At 39.5% G+C, this 16,387-nt stretch overlaps 1 protein-coding gene across 1 annotated transcript in view; it reads left to right on the top strand.

Annotated features, from left to right (window-relative positions):
- Nucleotides 1-16,387, top strand: part of LOC126295103 (guanine nucleotide-binding protein subunit beta-2) — a 190,056-nt gene that overhangs the window by 40,063 nt on the left and 133,606 nt on the right. The gene's annotated exons all lie outside the window — the stretch shown is intronic.

The following is a 16,387-nucleotide window of genomic DNA, read 5'->3' as shown; positions in this document are numbered from 1 at the left end:
TTCTGCTCCGATTTTGCTACGTCACGGAGCTATGTCCTGAGCAAACCAATCACAGTTACGATTTGGCAGAAAACGCGGGAATCTGCCCGCCAAGACTGCCTGGGGACACGAGTCATTCCCACGCCTCGCTGGTAGCCCGCCAGAAAGTGTTTTCGCCAAGTTTCTGCGAAGTAACGGAATCTCTAGCCAAGCCGCTCCTTCATTCTCCTGCGGGCGTGTCTCCGCTGCTCTACTGACAATGTCGGCTTCTGGAAACCATTCACTCGACTCCCTCACACCCGTCGTCTTAACCCTTTCAAGATCAGCAGAGCCCGCCTGCCACCGGACCACCAGAGTGACGAGAGACGCTGCGTGGGAAGTCCGCGTGTGAAGGAATAGCAACTTTTCACCGCCTGCAGTTAGAGAGGAAGATCGAATTACTCAGACTAAGATAGAAATATGAGAGGGGGCTTCTGCCACTTAAACCTAGCTAACGTAAGTACTGTTACTTAAAAACCATCTTGATTGCAAATTTTTTATTCATATGACCGGTTTCGGTTCATTCAGAACCATCTTCAGATCTGATATTTCAGTTACAGGAGTAACCCGTCCAAATCCAGCAGAACCGAAACCCGTCATATGAATAAAAAATTTGCAATCAAGACGGTTTTTAAGTAACATTATAAAATCACTGATTGCTGTTATCCCGTAAGACATTATGTCTGTTTTTGCATAACCTAAGTACATCACACACATCGATGCCGAAGGCAGGATTCGAACCTGCGACTGTAGTGGTCATGCGGTTCCAGACTGTAGCGCCTAGAACCGCTCGGCCATCCAGGCCGGCCCATATGTGTAAATAAAGACGTTACGTGTGAGCCTCAAACGAAGTCCGACAAACCCCGAGCGGTATATCGAATCCACAGTCCTCTCCTTTGGGAGCGAGCAGAGTTCGAGGTGAACGCGAACCTGAGCCTGGAGCCGAGGTCAGTCTATGCTGGTGTAAGCTGTTGTCAGCACACCAGTTGGCAAAAATGTAGCACGAAGGTCAACTGTAGGCCCTGTACCGAGCGCACTTATCACGTGAGAGGTCAGAGACACACTGACAAGCAATACGCCGCCAACGCCCTCTGGAGAGTAGGTGTTTAGGCCGCCACAGCTGATTGGTGGCCCCCCACGAAATCACACTGCAGTCTGGCGTCTGTCTGCTCAGTGCAGGGGCAGATCAAAAGAGGGGGGGGTGGGCAATGGCTGCAATTGCCCCCCATCCCTGGTACGTGGCCGATCTTTTCTTTCCGACTGCTTTAGGGGCTGATTACGTCGACCTATCTACTATGTTTTACTTGAAGTCGAAGATGTAAACAATGGCACGCAGTTTGCTGTAACAACTCAAAAAGAGACCTTGAAGCCTCTTCCATTTAGCGAATAAACTACAGGAGAAACAACTATACTTACGAATAAAATGATAATATTCGCTGAGGCATGAGTGATCTGTGTCCCTTTTTTTAGCACTTTCCCTGCAGTGCGTTCAGTAGGGGCCCTACTGGACTTCATTATCTACGTCTAAATCTACATCCATACTCCGCAAGCCACCTGACGGTGTGTGGCGGAGGGTACCTTGAGTACCCCTATCGGTTCTCCCTTCTATTCCAGTCTCGTATTGTTCGTGGAAAGAAGGATTGTCGGTATGCCTCTGTGTGGGCTCCAATCTCTCTGATTTTATCCTGATGGTCTCTTCGCGAGATATATGTAGGAGGGAGCAATATACTGCTCGACTCTTCGGTGAAGGTATGTTCTCGAAACTTCAACAAAAGCCCGTAATGAGCTACTGAGCATCTCTCTTGCAGAGTCTTCCACTGGAGTTTATCTGTCATCTCTGTAACGCTTTTGCGATTACTAAATGATCCTGTAACGAAGCGCACTACTCTCTGTTGGATCTTCTCTATCTCTTCTATCAACCCTATCTGGTACGGATCCCACACAGGTGAGCAGTATCCAAGCAGTGAGCCAACGAGCGTACTGTAACCTACTTCCTTTGTTTTTGGACTGCACTTCCTTAGGACTCTTCCAATGAATCTGTCTGGCATCTGCTTTACAATGACTAATTTTGTATGATCATTCCATTTTAAATCACTCCTAATGCCTACTCCCAGATAATTTACGGAATTAACTGCTTCCAGTTGCTGACCTGCTATATTGTATCTAGATGATATGAGATCTTTCTTTCTATGTATTCGCAGCACATTACACTTGTCTACATTGGGATTCATTTGGCATTCCCTGCCCCATGCGTCAGTTCACTGCAGACTCTCCTCTCCATTGAGAATGACATGCTGCGTTCTGTTACCTAGGAACTTTTCAGTCCAATCACACAATTGGTCTGATAGTCCATATGCTCTTACTTTGCTCATTAAACGGATGTGGGGAACTGTATCGAACGCCTTGCGGAAGTCGAGAAACACGGCATCTACCTGGGAATCCGTGCCTATGGCCCTCTGAGTCTCGTGGACGAATAGCGCGAGCTGGGTTTCACGCGATCGTCTTTTTCGAAACCCGTGCTGATTCCTACAGAGTGGATTTCTAGTCTCCAGAAAAGTCATTATACTCGAACGTGATACGTGTTTTAAAATTCTACAACTGATCGACGTTAGAGATATAGGTCTATAGTTCTGCACATCTGTTCGACGTCCCTTCTTGAAAACGGGGATGACCTGTGCCCTTTTCCTATCCTATGGAACGATACGCTATACGCTTTCTCTTACAACTGATTTACGAGAAAGATTCTCTGCTGTAACTTTGGATGTGTTCGACCTTTCTGTTTTCAGTGCAGAAAGTATTGTGAAGATGTCTGCAGGTGAAACTGAAAAAGTTGCTCACCAATCGCTACGGTTCGTCGCTTGACGTGGACAAAGGCAATTCTTCTCTTACGTTACGGGGTGAAATGTTGTTGTGGCGAGAGAAATGGAATCGAGAAAAGGAACGACAAAAAGAGCTTCCAACCGTCGCCCTTGACATATTGGCTAGATGTGACGAGGATGGATATCCTATAATACACAAGCTTCTATTGGTCCTGGAAACGCTTCCAGTGACAACTGCATCTGCTGGAAGATCGTTTTCGTCGTTGCGGCGCCTGAAAACTTATTTAAGAACATCGATGAATGAAAACCGCCTCCTTGCTCTTTCACTTATGCATATTCATTACTAGATTCCTGTAGGCGTAGAAAAAGTAATTACAAAATTTTCTAAAAGTGGTCATAGGAGATTAGAATTAAATATTTAAGAGCAGTAGTGTGAATATACATATTTGATATTAAATTTCATATTATTTATCCTTCGCATTTTTATTTTATTTCTTTTTTTTTTAAAAAAAAGAAGAAAGAAAGTAATTTCTTATTGATAATATTTACATTAATGAGGAAAAAAAGCTTATTATGAGCATAAAATGACGTTATTAACAATATAAGATTAGTTCCTGAACACAGTCAAATACCCTATTATAACTTATCGCAGTCGTATCGTCATTGCCGCCTATAAACACGTGCGCGAAATTGAAGGCAACATTCTGTCAATTGAAAGCAATTGGTGAACTAATTTCGAAGGTTTAAGAATGGAAACAAATTAACATTAGCATTTTTATAGATTATTTTACATTAGCAGACAAACACAGAGTATTTCAAGTGCACGTCTCGTATTTGAAGAATATTTTTTTGGCAATGCAGTAAGTTATTTCATTAAAGACACTTAACACATAGCGATACACAATTAAACTAAAAACAGAATTGTGTATGTGAGTGTGTGTGTGTAGAGTATTAATGGTTTTATTTGGAATTAATTATTGGAAGGCAGGTACCAAAAATTTGACCCCCGTGACCAAGATCCTGGATCCGCCCCTGGCTCAGTGGCAGAGTGGCTCAGTATATATATATATATATATATATATATATATATATATATATATATATATATTCTGTTTTTAGTTTAATTATATATATATATATATATATATATATATATATATATATATATATATGTGTGTGTGTGTGTGTGTGTGTGTGTGTGTGTGTGTGTGTGTGTGTGTGTGTGTTGTATTCGATACTGTAGACTTTTAGGGGATGTCGATACAGATATGCAAAATGTAAAGGGAAACTTTGGTGATGTTTAAATATTGTACTGTGTCAATATTAGGACATTTGGCACAGAAAGAACAAAAATAGAATTAATGTAAATATATATTAGTGTTAGTAACCTATTTTCATTCAATTTTGTAATTATATTTCATTTTGTAAAAGAAAGACTCACTGTTTGCTGTAGCTCTGATTAATTGTATAAATTATCAGTTTTGAGCTAAATTATTTCGTATAATATGGACAAGATACTTTTAAAAATTCACCAGCTAAAGAGAAAGTCTCTAAATGAACGTTTAATGCACACTTCTGGAGCTTTCTATGGAGAAATTCTATATTATGATCGCAAAAATACGAAAACTTGTGAAAACTGTTTCATAACCTAATTTCGAAAGACGATTTGTATCAAGAAATATTGCTAAAAATATTTATTTACGTTTTGAAACACGATTTAAATCATTTTACATATAAATAGTTGTTCTAAATCACTCAAGAAATATCCAGAATCAAATGTCAAGATATTTCTGGAAACATCGGTACAAATCTGGTGAAGGTTATCCAGAAGCTGGTAGAAAATGTTATAAAATCTATTTGGAAATTATGCTTGTAAGAATTTATATGTACTGATCCTTTTACTTACTTTAATCTGTACTAAAATTCTGTAATGTCTAATTTAGTTTTGGGTCGTGAATTGCTATCGTATTGTAAACAAAACATTGTTAAAGACTCTCATTGTTTGGAAAGACATTAATACACCTAGGAGTTGTCAGTTGGCAGTGCGGATATGCAGTGCGGTTAGCTCTGAGAGTCAGTTGTTGAGTCTGTCAGTTCTGTTTGTAAACAAACGTCTGTAATGAAGAATTACTTGTTGTCATCAATATGAACTCAAGACCTTTTGCACGAAGCAGACACCTCCTAATGGAACGTTTTAATTTGGTGTTGAGGAGCTGAAATGTTATAATTTGGTTGAGGAAGCTGGGATGTTATAATTTGGTGGAGGAAGCAGAGGATCTGACGACCACCCAGTGCTTCTTCAAAATAAAATACGTCTCTTCTGGGATCACAAGAAGAAAATACGTCTGTTTTGGGACCACAAGAAGAGGATATACGACGGACCAGTCATTCTTCAGAAGTAAATACGTCGATTCTGGGGTCACAAGAAGAGGAGTGAATCAACCGAGCGAAACCATCCTGGAATTGAAGAAATTTCGCAAAACACGGACACCAACGACCGCCGACGGACACTAAGATAAGTACCTGCTTCCTAAAATAATGGAAAAAGACGCAGATTTCAGTATTGACAGCGATGTAGCGAGTACACCTATTAGGGAAAGTGCTTCTGACAGTGTAGGAATGTTGGAAATGTTAAAACAAATGTTTTCAGAGTTAAACTCGAAGATGGACGATTCTCGTGCCGAATTACGTCAACAAATTGAACAGACACAACAACAGATGGACAGGTCGATTTCGAAGGCTGTGTGTGATTTAAAATCAGAAATAAATTCAAATACAGAACAGATTGCTCACACTAATCAGGTTTTCGAAGAATGGCGAATTACTTTTGAGTCAAACCAAAAAGAACTTAGTTGTCGTGTGGACACAGTTGAGAGCAAAATTTCTGTCCTTGAAACTGATTTAAGTAACGAAATTTCAAATAACCAGTCAAAACTTAAAAAAGTTGTTGATTTTGTAAATGAGGAAAATTCTCAATTGAGAAACGAATTTGACGAGACAAAACGATTTTTTGAAAGCGAAATTGAATCTTTCAAATCTGATTCTGACAAAAAGGTCACAGAAATTTGTAGTAGAGTAGGTAATATCGAAAAAACTGTAGGCAGAAAATTTGTAGAAACACAAGAAACTATGTTGCAAAAAGGTTTTAGTAATAGTTGTAATGGGGTATGGGGAAATTTTCCCATTAAAACTTATCCCGGTGACAAGAATATACACCCAAAAGACTTCATGCAATTCTGCAAGGAGCAGTTCACGTCCATAATGACAGATAGTGTTAAGATAAAATTTGTAAAGAAATTACTTGATGGTGAGGCGCTTTCGTGGACCAATCAGAATTGTTCCGCGGAAATGTCCTTTGAAGATTTCGAAAAATGTTTTCTAACCAAATTTTGGTCTGAAACTGAGCAAGCTCGAATCAAAAGTGAATTCTTGAATGGTCCTAGTTACAGAGAATCTGATGGGTCAATGAAAACCTATTGTGAGAAACAGTTGCAAAAATTAGTGCATCTGGATAAGCCATTTGATGAGCTAACTCAAATTGATGCACTAAAACGGAGACTTCCGAAAAGAGTACAATGGGGTTTAGTATATGGTCCAGATGAGTCCATAGAACAATTCTTGAAATATGTGGACAAACTTGATAGAGCCTTTGAACAAAACAACAGATTTAACGACTTTGTAGGATCATCACACAGAGGGTGGGAACCGAACCGTGGAAATAATAACAATAATAGTGAACGAAGAAACTTTAACAACAACAGGGATAATTATAATAGCAATGACAGAAGAAATTTTGGTAGGAATGATCAGCACTTTAATTCAAACCGAGAATGGGAAAATCGAAACAGGTCCTGGGGTAATGACATGAGAGAAGGAAACCCGAGGCAGGGAAAAGACAGACATAGGCCTTTAAACGACTAAATGCTCCACTGGGAGTCTGTCAGTTTGGGGCAAGGAATTTTCAAAATCAGGCTAATTTCACCCGGAACAGACAGCACTATAATCAGAGACGTAACCAGTATAGACAGTATGCTTATGATCGATCTTTAGATAGAGGTAATGAAAAAATTAAATTTGACAGGAAATTTTGGAATGTCATCAGAGAAAATACTAGAAACAACTGTAATAGGATGAAGTAGGCTTAGAAGATGATATAATTGCAAATTTATATAATCAAGAAGAAGCACCTAATGCTGAAATGAAAGGTAAGGATAACTTTGATAATTTTGTATTGTACAAACTTATGTGTTGTGATGTTTTAGATGTAAGTTGTCATAATGATGTTCGTACTGAAATTTCTGGAAAGTCTGATATTCATGTGGATGTGGTTGGTGAAGATGGTGTTGTGAGTAATGTTGGTGATACTAGTAGTGTTTGTAGTGTAAGCTCAGGCAATGATGATGATAATGTTGATGTTAAGGCTAATGGTGATTATGTACTAGAAGATTCTGATGGTGAATTGCATGGAATAGTTTATGTTGAAGTTAAGGAGGATGTTATAAGCAATAGTGTTGAGAATAGTTGTGTCAGGAACTCTAACTACATTCCACATGAGAATCAGATTGTGCCAGTTCAGCTTAGTAAATACATCAGGAGACAGGGGGGTTGATTGTGCTGATGCGTCTGAGATTATTTTGTAATCTGTTTGGGACAAATTTAAAGATTACAGTGATGACAATGATGTTAAGATCAAATTAAGGGAAATTTGTGAACCAGTTTCTGCTTTTAAGCCTAATGAAATCATCAAATGGGGTACTAGTCAGGTTGTGTGTGAGGTAAATAGTAATCCAGACATTCCAGTAAATTCCAGTAGACCTAGAAATTTGAAGAAAGTATTGCCTAATAAAGAAAACCTAAATATGGAACAGAGGTATGATGAGATAGCAGAAGATCTTTTGTATGAAGAACAGGAAGAAAGGGAAAACACCACTATTGGTAGTCCATACATAAAAATTAAAGCTGCAGGTTGGGAAGGGTATTGTTTGATTGACACAGAGAGTCCAATTAGTGTCATTTCAAGCAAATTAAGAGATATAATTAAGCATGATCCTGACTTTGTTGAATTACCAGTTGTTGGAATAAAAATTAGAGGCATTACCAGCAAACTGAGCAAAATTGTTAATAGACAGGTGTTGTTGTCCTTTAGTATAAATGATGTACAGTTTACTCAAGGATGTCTTGTAATAAGTGACCTAAATGAGAATGTACTGTTGGGTATGGACTGGATATTAAAAGCTAATGCTGCATTTGATTGGGAAAAGAGTTTGTTTACCTTTATTGATCCTAAGACAAGAGTATGTTCCAGTAATGACATATAGGTTCAAAACTGTGCTGATAAAGGAATTGAAATTAGGGACGTTACATTTTCTAAAGACAGTGGTTATTGTGTAGAGGAAATTACTGAGGATTATGATGATGGAGAATATGGGGATATAGTTCAAGAAAAATTACGGGAATCAGATAATTTGAACCAAGAACAGAAGGTAGAGTTAGAAAGATTATTGTGGAATTACTGTGATGTTTTTGATGATAGACCTGGCAGAGTAAAGAATTATCAATGTAAACTCAGATTAAAACCACATGAGCCATTCTTTATAAAACCTTATAGTGTACCCATTGCAAAGAGAAAAGATGAAGAAAAGGAACTTCAAAAGATGGAAGAATGGGGCATCATTGAGAGAAGTAAGAGCCAATACAATAATCCTTTGGTAGTGGTTGCAAAACGTGATGGCAGTGTCAGGCTTGTACTAGATTCAAGACACCTAAATAAGTATCTGGAAAGAGAGACCGATCATCCCGAGAATATAGACGAATTACTTCATAAATTTGAAAGAATGAAATACATGACCAGTTTAGATCTCACACCAGGATTTCACCAAGTAGAATTAGAAAATAATTCCAGAAAGTATACTGCCTTTTTGTATGGGGGAAGATGTTACCAGTATTGTGTGGTACCATTTGGGCTGAATGTCTCAGTAGCCGAATTCATTAGAGCACTTGACTTTGTTTTGGGAAAAGATCTTTTATCAAAATTAACTGTGTATGTAGATGAGATTTTGATCACTGGAGAAACTTGGGAAGAACATGTTAATACTTTGAGGGAGGTTTGCAATAGATTAAGGAAAGGGGGAATGTCACTTAAATTATCTAAATGTAAGTTTGGTATGAAGAAATTGAAGTTTCTGGGGCACAGTATTTCTGAGGAAGGTATTTTGCCAGATCCTGAAAAACTCGAGGCAATTGCAAAATTCCCAATTCCAAAAACAACTAAAGTCATTTTTCGGGATGTGCAGTTACTACAGAAAGTTCATTAGTACCCAAGCTCTAAATGCTCCAAGTCTTAACAGATTCCTGAAGAAAAACGCAATGTGGGTTTGGGATCAGGAATGTGAAGCTGCTTTTGAAGAAATAAAAACAGTTATGTAACAGTCAAATTTTGTACCGTCCTGATTTAAGTTTACCTTTTTGCATTATGGCAGATAGTAGTGATTATGGCCTAGGTGCTCACCTTTCCCAAGAAGTAAATATAAATGGGAAAATAGAACACAGGTCTACTGCTTTTGCTAGTCGAACCTTGAAAAAACATGAGAGGCAATACACTGTTACCGAGAAAGAGCTTTTGGCCATTTACTGGGCATTTTCTAAATTCAGAAATTGTTTATTGGGAAACCAGGTAGTTGTCTACACAGACCATAAGGCATTAATTTATATTCAAGAATGTAGGTTGCATCATGGAAGGATTACCAGGTGGGCACTCTTGTTACAACAATTTAATTACTCAATAAAGTATATTAGAGGACCCGATAATGTAGTTGCTGATGCTTTATCTAGACTACCTGTGGGGGGTGACTTTGAAGATGACATTGGGGAATGTGAAAAAGAATTCAAAATTATGTATTTAAGAGGGGTGGACAATGAACAAGAAATCAGAGACATTTGTAATGACATCCGACGGAATCAGAACCACGATGAGAACTGTAAACTGGTCAAAAGTTATTTAGGGAAAAAGGGACATGAAAAAGTGGGAGATTATTACAAAATCTACAAGGGGATTCTATTCAAGAGAAACAGTGTAGATAGCGATGTATGGAAATTATGTTGGCCAGAACAGTACATCAATGTACTCATCAAGTACATTCATGAAAGTTTTGGTCATTGTGGGATTCAAAAGTGTATCCAGAAAATCCAAGAAAATGTGTACTTTAACAACATAGCCAGGAGGGTTAGAAAAATTTTGACCGGTTGTGACAGGTGCCAAAGAGTAAAAGTATCCAACCAAACTTGTCGAGGATTGATGCAAAACATCTTACCAAAAGAACAACACGAGTTAGTCGCTGTCGACTTATATGGACCATTACCGAAGACCAGAGGAGGCTATTGCTACATTTTTGTTATGGTTGATGTTTTTTCAAAATTCATTAAGTTATACCCTCTTCGCAAGGCAAACAGTAAGAGCATTATTTCAAAAACCAGAGGAGACTATTTTGGTAGGGTTGGAAAACCTCAGAAAATCTTATCAGACAATGGGACTCAATTTACTTCTGGAGTATGGAAAGCTTTTGTTGAAGATGAAAATATAAGTCACATTCTTATTTCAGCTTATCATCCGTCAGGAAACCCTTCGGAGAGATACATGAGGGAAATTGGGCGATTCTTTAGAACCTACTGCAATACTGATCATGCTAGTTGGATTGACTATGTTGAGAAATTCGAAGATGTTGTGAACAGCCTACAGCATTCCTCAACAGGGTTTTCGCCTTATGAAATACAGTATAATAGCAAACCACCACATCCAATTAGTGATTTCATTAATTTTCCAGTCTGCAAACCATTAAGTACTCAAGAGAGAGAGGAAATAGTGAGAAAGACTATGAAATCTCAAGGTGATAAGAGGAAATGTAGACATGACAAAAGATTGAAGCCTACTCAATTTAAAATTGAAGACTTGGTCCTTCTTAAAACACAAGAGAAGTCTAAGCCATCAGTGGTGAATTAAAAAAGTTTTTTGACAGATACATTGGACCTTTCAAGATTCAGGACAATCCTCATCCGAATGCCTACCGTCTAGTCTACCCAAATTCTGGCAGACTGTTTGGCCTACGAAACGTGACCGAACTGAAATTGTATAAAAAAAATGTAAAAAAGTATTTTAGATAATAGATGTTTATAGACTTTTATATGTAATCTTACCAGGATATTTTTGTATACTTTGTTATATGGTATTTATCTGATTCCTCAGAGGAGCATACATTCTTTGTGTGCTAAGTGTTTGGCGAGCACTAGGTCCCCTAGCTATGCAATTATCATATTTCATTTTCGTATTCTGGCATTGCCTCTTACACTTATTCTGTGATCCTGTATAATCAATTTTCTCCATCTGTCAGTCTATCCTCTCTTAGCTTTAAGAAATTATTTAGAGTAAATTTTCTTGAGTAATTAGACTTTAGAGAATTCAAATTTCTGTGTCCTTAAAAACCGGTCCACCGACTATTAAATGCTTTTGCTAATGTTTAACTGGGTTTGACAACTGTATGCTGTATATTCATAGCGGACTGGCTATTGCAGCCTGTGATAGCCTGCAGTGTATATGGAAACCATACGGACTGTGAAGATGAGACTGAAATACAGTGTGTGGCATTGAGGTATACCGACCTTTAAGGAAGAAGATCACCAACCTTCAAGAAAGAAGATCACCGGTCTTCAAGAAAGAAGACACCAAAGATATGTGTAAAACTTTTCTGTTTCGTAATGTAAGGACATCAACCCTTCCGTGTTTCACGTGGAAGTGCTGATGGGGGGGTTGTGTTACATTACAGGACATATTGGGACATATTGTAGACTTTTAGGGGATGTCGATACAGATATGCAAAATGTAAAGGGAAACTTTGGTGATGTTTAAATATTGTACTGTGTCAATATTAGGACATTTGGCACAGAAAGAACAAAAATAGAATTAATGTAAATATATATTAGTGTTAGTAACCTATTTTCATTCAATTTTATAATTATATTTCATTTTGTAAAAGAAAGACTCACTGTTTGCTGTAGCTCTGATTAATTGTATAAATTATCAGTTTTGAGCTAAATTATTTCGTATAATATGGACAAGATACTTTTAAAAATTCACCAGCTAAAGAGAAAGTCTCTAAATGAACGTTTAATGCACACTTCTGGAGCTTTCTATGGAGAAATTCTATATTATGATCGCAAAAATACGAAAACTTGTGAAAACTGTTTCATAACCTAATTTCGAAAGACGATTTGTATCAAGAAATATTGCTAAAGAGATTTATTTACGTTTTGAAACACGATTTAAATCATTTTACATGTAAATAGTTGTTCTAAATCACCCAAGTAATATCCAGAATCAAATTTCAAGATATTTCTGGAAACATCGGTACAAATCTGGTGAAGGTTATCCAGAAGCTGGTAGAAAAATGTTATAAAATCTATTTGGAAATTATGCTTGTAAGAATTTATATGTACTGGTCCTTTTACTTACTTTAATCTGTGCTAAAATTCTGTAATGTCTAATTTAGTTTTGGGTCGTGAATTGCTATCGTATTGTAAACAAAACATTGTTAAAGACTCTCATTGTTTGGAAAGATATTAATACACCTAGGAGTTGTCAGTTGCCAGTGCGGATATGCAGTGCGGTTAGCTCTGAGAGTCAGTTGTTGAGTCTGTGAGTTCTGTTTGTAAATAAACGTCTGTAATGAAGAATTACTTGTTGTCGTCAATATGAACTCAAGACCTTTTGCACGAAGCAGACACCTCCTAATGGAACGTTTTAATTTGGTGTTGAGGAGCTGAAATGTTATAATTTGGTTGAGGAAGCTGGGATGTTATATTGTGTGTGTGTGTGTGTGTGTGTGTGTGTGTGTGTGTGGATGTGGAGTATTAATGGTTTTATTTGGAATTAATTATTTGAAAGGCAGGTACCAAAAATAAGCCCCCATGACCGAGATCCCCGATCCGCCCCTGGCTCTTTGGCAGAGTGGCTCAGTTCATATATATTCTGTTTTTAGTTTAATTATATATATATGTGTGTGTGCGCGTGTATAGTATTAATGCTTTTATTTGGAATTAATTATTTGGAAGGCAGGTACCAAAAATTCACCCCCTGTGACCGAGATCCTAGATCCGCCCCTGGCTCAGTGGCAGAGTGGCTCAGTTAATGTGACAGGCTACAACACTACATAGGGACCCGAGTAGGATTATAGCGGCACTTCTACCTATATCAGTCTGCAAGAGGCCAATTATGAATGGGCTTGTGCCACGAACATGGACTCTATTCAAGTAGCAGCTTGTTGTAAACAAACAACTACCGCGTGATCAGAAAGTCGGTATAAATTTGCAAACTTAATAAACCATGGAATAATGTAGATAGAGTGGTAAAAATTGACACACATGCTTGGAATGACATGAGGTTTTATTAGAACCATAAAAAAAACCAAAGTTCACAAAATGTCCGACAAATGGCGCTGGACAGCAAAACGTCAGTGACTGCACATGACAATCGTGTATTAAAGGAGCTGTAATGAGAGAGAGACTCAGGTGCGCCAGCAGTCGCAGCATGTTGACGCTACCTGAAAGGCGCTTTTAGTATAGCTGTATTATCAGAATGGTGAATGTGCTAGTTCAGCGTCACGATCCTATCGCCATAGGGATTCGAACGGGTAAAGGTCCGTTGACAAATGCAGCTGCGGCGAGAATGATTTCGAAGTTCGAAGCCACGGGTTGTTTAGACGATAGACCCCGTTGTGGCCGAGCGATCACAAGGCGTAATGCTGCTGAGGCAGTTCAGGAAGAGATGGAGACTGTAGCGGGTTCGTCTATGCACGGGGAAGTCAGCGCTCGTGCAGTCCCACGTCGCACCTCCATTCCGTACACTACTGTTTGGTTGGCACTGAGGCGTACCCTCCGATGCTGTCCGTACAAAATCAATCGGCATCGTGAACTGTTACCTGGCGATTTAGTAAAGCGGAGGGCATTTGTGGTGTGGGCGTTTCAAAAGATGGTGGCGGAAGATGACGATTGGTTGAGTAACGTGTTGTGGACCGACGAAGCTCATTTCACGCTGCGAGGATCTGTCAACGCCCACGACGGCAGAACTGGGCTACCGAAAATCATAGAACTGTCGTGGAAACTCCATTGCACGACGAGAAAGCCACGGTATGGGTCAGATTTACCACAACTACCGTTATCGGGCTTTTTTCTTCGAGGAAATACGTGATTCTGGTTTTGTAACTGCTACCGTGACGGGTGAGAGGTACGCCGATATGTTACAGAATCACATCATCCCCAGCCTGGCTGATAAACACCTGCTGGAAAGTACGATGTTTATGCAGGATGGCGCTCCAAACCACATTGCAAGACGCGTGAAAGATCTCTTGCGCTCGTCGTTTGGTGATGATCGTGTGCTCAGACGCCACTTTACTCCTGCTTGGCCTCCCAGGTCCCCAGACCTCAGTCCGTGCGATTATTGGCTTTGGGGTTACCTGAAGTCGAAAGTGTATCGTGTCGACCGACGTCTCTAGGGATGCTGAAAGACAACATCCGACGCCATTGCCTCACCATAACCCCAGACATGCTTTACAATGCTGTTCACAACATTATTCCTCGATTGCACCTATTGTTGAGGAATGATGGTGGACATATTGAGCATTTCCTGTAAAGAACACCATCTTTGCCTTGTCTTACTTTGCTATGCTAATTATTGCTATTCTGATCAGATGAAGCGCCATTTGTCGGACATTGTTTGAACCTTTGTATTTGTTTAGTTCTAATAAAATCTCATGTCATTCCAAGCACGTGTGTCAATTTCTACCTCTCTATCTACATTATACCTTGATTTATTCAGTTTTCAAATTTATACTGACTTTTTGATCACCCAGTATATTAATCCAAGTGTGCATTTGTATGCAAAGAGGATACCGGCCGTTTTTTCTGTAAATTTTCGAAAACATTAAGAACATACTATTTCTCAGCGCTTTTTGAAGGTGTTCCACACGATGTGTTTCACTATGCAGCATATAACAGTCTCCACCACCACATAACACTCTCCACCATTTTCGTACTGTGTACTATCAGCGTGACACTCAGAGCATAACAGTAAAGTATGACTATACAAGATTTTTGAAATAAAAACTACATAGCTAAAACGGGATTAAGAAAAATTTTGATGGCTGTCAATACATTAGAATATGTAAAAGTTTCATTTGACGTAACTTAGTAATAAGTTATCTAATGTACACTACTGACCATGAAAAATTGCTACACCACGAAGATGACGTGCTACAGACGCGAAATTTAACCGACGGGAAGAAGATGCTGTGATATGCAAATGATTAGCTTTCACACAAGGTTGGCGCCAGTGGCGACAGCTACAACGGGCTGACATGAGGAAAGTTTCCAACCGATTTCTCATACACAGACAGCAGTTGACAAGCATAGCCTGGTGAAACGTTGTTGTGATGCCTCGTGTATGGAGGAGAAATGCGTACCATCACGTTTCCGACTTTGATAAAGGTCGGATTGTAGCCTATCGCGATTGCGGTTCATCGTATCGCGACATTGGCCTCGTATCACTAGCAGTCGAGATGACAGGCATTTTATCCGCATGGCTGTAACGGATCATGCAGCCACGTCTCGATCCCTGAGTCAACAGATGGGGACGTTTGCAAGACAACAACCATCTGTACGACGACGTTTGCAGCAGCACGGACTATCAGCTCGGAGACCATGGCTGCGGTTACCCTTGACGCTGCATCACAGACAGGGCCTTCTGGGATGGTGTACTCGACGACGAACCTGGGTGCACGAATGGCAAAACGTCATTTTTTCGTATGAATCCAGGTTCTGTTTACAGCATCATGATGTTCGCATCCATGTTCGGCGACACCTCGGTAAACGCTCATTGGAAGCGTGTATTCGTCGTTGTCATACTAGCGTATCACCCAGCGTGACGGTATGGGGTGCCATTGCTTACACGTCTCGGTCACCTCATGCTCGCATTGACCTCACTTTGAACAGTGGACGTTACATTTCAGATGTGTTACGACCCGTGGCTCTACCCTTTATTTGATCCTTGTGAAACCCTACATTTCAGCAGGATAATGCACGACCGCATGTTGCAGGTCCTGTACGGGCCTTTCTGGATACAGGAAATGTTCGACTGCTGTCCTGGCTAGCACATTCTCCAGATCTCCCACCAATTGAAAACGTTTGGTCAATGGTGGCCGAGCGACTGCCTCGTCACAATACGCCAGTCACTACTCTTGATGAACTGTGGTATCGTGTTGAAGCTGCATGGGTAGCTGTACCTGTACACGCCATCCGAGCTCTGTATGACTCAATCCCCGTATCAAGGCCGTTATTACGGCCAGAAGTGATTGGTCTTGGTACTGATTTCTCAGGATCGGTGCACCGAAATTGCGTGAAAATGTAATCACATGTCAGTTCTAATTTAATATATTTCTCCAATGAATACCCCCTTATCATCTGCATTTCTTCTTGGTGTAGTAATTTTAATGGCCAGTAGTGTAGTT

The sequence above is a fragment of the Schistocerca gregaria genome, chromosome 11, assembly GCF_023897955.1.
Source record: "Schistocerca gregaria isolate iqSchGreg1 chromosome 11, iqSchGreg1.2, whole genome shotgun sequence".
Lineage (NCBI taxonomy): Eukaryota > Metazoa > Arthropoda > Insecta > Orthoptera > Acrididae > Schistocerca > Schistocerca gregaria.
This window is presented reverse-complemented; position numbering and strand designations above follow the sequence as displayed.